General features: G+C 46.9%; 1 long non-coding RNA gene across 1 annotated transcript; it reads right to left on the bottom strand.

The window, feature by feature from the left end:
* Positions 1-1035: 1035 nt before the first annotated feature.
* On the bottom strand, positions 1036-2831 carry LOC115308052. Its single transcript, XR_003916411.1, has 3 exons — positions 2734-2831; positions 1795-1901; positions 1036-1160 (listed from the first exon to the last, which is right to left on the bottom strand). It is a non-coding gene; the product is annotated as an uncharacterized LOC115308052 (long non-coding RNA).
* Positions 2832-4205: the final 1374 nt, after the last annotated feature.

Genomic DNA, 4205 nt, shown 5'->3' with positions numbered 1-4205 from the left:
AGGGGTTTTTGGGGGTGCTAAAGATGATTTTTGGGGCGCCAAAGGTGATTTTTGGGGTGAAAAAGGGTGTTTTTGGTGTCCCCACCGTCGAACCAGTCGATGGCCGCCTTGGCCGAGGGGGGTGAAAAGGGGGTTTTTGGGGTGAAAAAGGTGATTTTTGGGGTGAAAAAAGTGATTTTCGGGGCAACAAAGGGGTTTTTTTGAGGTGAAAAAGGTGATTTTTGGGGTGAAAAAGGGGTTTTTGGGGTTCCAGAAGATGATTTTTGGGGTGAAAAATGGTGATTTTTTGGTGAAAAAATCGGATTTTTTGGGGTGCCAAAAGGGTTTTTTTGAGGTGAAAAAGGTGATTTTTGGGGCGAAAAAGGGGATTTTTGGGGCAAAAAATCAGATTTTTGAGGTAAAAAGGGGTTTTTTGAGGTGAAAATGGTGATTTTTGGGGCGCCAAAGGGGTTTTTGGGGGTGCTGAAGGTGATTTTTGGGGTGAAAAAGGGTGTTTTTGGGTGTCCCTACCGTCGAATCCAGATGGCCGCTTGGCGAGGGGGTGAAAAGGGGGTTTTTGGGGAAAAGGTGAATTTTTGGGGTGAAAAAAGTGATTTTGTTGCGGGCAAACAAAGGGTTTTTTTGAGGTGAAAAAGGTATTTTTGGGGTGAAAAAGGGGTTTTTGGGGTTCCAAAGATGATTTTTGGGGTGAAAAAGCAGAATTTTGGGTCGAGAAGGGTGTTTTTGTTGTCCCCACCGTCGAACCAGTCGATGGCCGCCTTGGCCGAGGCGGCTGAAAAGGGGATTTTTGGGACGAAAAAGGTGATTTTTGGGGTGAAAAAGGGGATTTCTGAGGTGAAAAAGGGGATTTTTGAGGCGAAAAACATGATTTTTGGGGTGCCAAAGGGTTTTTTGGGGTGAAAAAGGTGATTTTTGGGGTGAAAAAGGGGGTTTTGGGGGTGAAAAAGGTGATTTTTGGGGTTCCAAAGATGATTTTTGGGGTGAAAAAGGTGATTTTTGGGTCGAAAAAGGTGAATTTTGGTGTCCCCACCGTCGAACCAGTCGATGGCCGCCTTGGCCGAGGGCGGGTCGTCGAAGGACACGGTGGCCTCGCCCTTGAGCTTCCCGGTCTCGCGGTCCGTGTACAGGTTGATCATGGGCTGCCCCGTCTTCTTGTTGGTCTGCCACACGGGACAACACGCCAAGGTCATGCCACGGTCATGCCAAGGGTAAAAGGGGGGCAGGACACCCAGGAACACAGCAAAGCCATGTGATGACACACCAAGGACTCAAAACATGCCGAGCACACGCAGTGACACACCCGGGATTCAGAACACACCAAGCACATGTTGTAACATGCCAAGGGCTCAGAACACACCAAGCACAGGTGGAGACATACTCAGGACTCAGAACACACCAAGCACACATGGTAGCACACCCAGGACTGGGAACACGCCAGGCACATGTGCTTACACACCAAGGACATGTGGTGACACACCAAGGCCACAGGAACACGCCAAGCAAAGGCGACAACATGCCAAGCACACAGAGTGACACACCAAGGACATACAACGACACACCCAGGACTCAGAACGCACCAAGCACAGGTGATAACATGCCAAGCACACGCAGTGACACACCAAGGACTCAGAACACATCAATCACACGTGCTGACACACCAAGGACACGTGGTGACACGCCAGGGACCCCGAACACGCCAAGCACACGCGGTGACACACCGAGGACCCAGAACACACGCCAAGCACACGCGGTGACCCGCCAGGGACCCCGAACACGCCAAGGGCACGCGTGTACCTTGATGATGCCGATCTGTTTGAAGTAGTCGGCCACGGACTCGATGGTGACGTTCTCGCCCAGCCCCTGCACGAAGATCGTGTTGTTGTCCGAGTTGTCCTGCTCGCCTGGGGGGGTTAATTAAGTCCTTAATTAGCGCTAATTAATGCTAATTAACCCTCTCAATGGTCTCACCCCCGGGTGTGGCCTCATTATCATCCTCCCCCCCTTCTTTATCCTAATTATTCACCCTTAATTACTCCCCCTGATTTCTCCTGATTAAAATATCATCACTGTTAATCCTTATTAACACCTTTAATTAACAATGAATTATCAGCCCAATTATTCCTTATTAATCCCTTAATGAACACTAAATTTTCAGCCCAATTAATCCTTATTAACACCTTTAATTACCACTAAATTATCAACCAAATTAACCCTTATTAACATCTTTAATTAACACCAAATAACCACTTAAATTGATCCTTATTAACCCCTTAATTACCACTAAATTATCAGCCCAATAGATCTTTATTAACCCCTTTAATTAACACCAAATTATCAGCCCAATTAACCAACAAAATCTCTTTATAGCCCAATTAATCCCTATTAACCCCTTAATTAACCAACCAATTAACCAATGAAACCCCTTCAACCCAATTAATCCTCTAATTAACACTAAATTAGCAGTTTAATTAATCACTAAAAGCTATTTATAGCCTAATTAATCCCTAATTAACCTCCGTTAGCCCCAATATTCCCCCTTAATTCATTAATTAACCCTCATATCTTTAATTACCTCATTAATCCCATTACCTCAATCAACCCACAATTAACACCCCTCAGCTCCCAACACCCTCCTTCCCTTAATTACCTCTAATTAAGCCCCCAATTAACCCCTAATTAACCCTTTGAACCCCCGACCCCCTTAATTAGCCCCTAATTACCCCCCTTAATTACCGGGGTCATGCCGCGGTCCCTGGTCCCGGGGGCCTTTTCAGCACATGCAAAAACAATTAATTATGTTAATGAGGGGGCGGGGAGGGGGCGTGGCCACCGCAAGCCCCTCCCACCGACCCCGACCCACCAAATTGGGCAGAAAAGGACTTTTTTGTGCCCTCCCCCGGCCCCGTTTTGGGGTCAAAACCCTCGATTTTGGGGTCAAACCCCTCATTTTGGGGTCAAACCCCATTTTTTGGTGTCAAAACTTTCGATTTTGGGGTCAGAACCCCTCAATTTTGGGGTCAACCCCCTCGATTTTGGGGTCAAACCCCCCCTTTTTTGTGTCAAACCCCATTTTTTTGGGTCAAAATCCCCCATTTTGGGGTCTAAACCCTCCATTTTAGGGTCAAACCTTTCAATTTGAGGTCATAACCCCTTTATTTTGGGGTCAGAACCCCTCGATTTTGGGGTCAAAACCCTCCATTCTGGGGTCAAAACCCCCCTTTTTGGGTTAAACCCCATTTTTTGGGGTCAAAATCCCCCATTTTGGGGTCAAACCTTTCGATTTTGGGGTCAGAACCCCTCAATTTTGGGGTCAAACCCCTCGATTTTGGGGTCAAACCTTTCAATTTGAGGTCATAACCCCTCAATTTTGGGGTCAGAACCCCTCAATTTTAGGGTCAAACCCCTCGATTTTGGGGTCAAAACCCCCCTTTTTGGGTTAAACACCATTTTTTGGGGTCAGAATCCCCCAATTTGGGGTCTAAACCCTCCATTTTAGGGTCAAACCTCTCAATTTTGGGGTCAGAACCCCTCAATTTTGGGGCCAAACCCCTCCATTTTGGGGTCTAAACCCCCCTTTTTGTGTTAAACCCCATTTTTGGGGGTCAAAATCCCCCATTTTGGGGTCAAAACCCTCCATTTTAGGGTCAAACCTTTCAATTTGAGGTCATAACCCCTCAATTTTAGGGTCAAACCCCTCCATTTTGGGGTCAAACCCCTCCATTTCGGGGTCAAAACCCCCCTTTTTGGGTTAAACCCCATTTTTTGGGGGACAAAACCCCCCAGTTTGGGGTCTAAACCCTCCATTTTAGGGTCAAACCTTTCAATTTTGGGGTCAGAACCCCTCAATTTTGGGGTCAACCCCCTCGATTTTGGGGTCAACACCCCCCTTTTTTTGTTAAACCCCATTTTTTGGGGTCAAAACCCCCCATTTTGGGGTCTAAACCCTCCATTTTAGGGTCAAACCCCTCAATTTTGGGGTCAAACCCCTCGATTTTGGGGTCAAAATACCCCATTTTGGGATCACAACCCCAGATTTTGGGGTCAAACCCCTTGATTTTGGGTTCTAAACCCTCCATTTTGGGGTCAAACCGCCCATTTTAGGGTTGAAGTTCACATTTTGGGGTCAAACCCCTTAATTTCGGGGTCACAACCTCAAATTTTGGGGTCAAACCCCCTCATTTTGGGATCAAACCCCATATTTTTGG

This window comes from Manacus vitellinus, unplaced genomic scaffold (genome assembly GCF_001715985.3).
Source record: "Manacus vitellinus isolate BGI_N305 unplaced genomic scaffold, ASM171598v3 ctg7180002429063_pilon, whole genome shotgun sequence".
NCBI lineage: Eukaryota > Metazoa > Chordata > Aves > Passeriformes > Pipridae > Manacus > Manacus vitellinus.
This window is presented reverse-complemented; position numbering and strand designations above follow the sequence as displayed.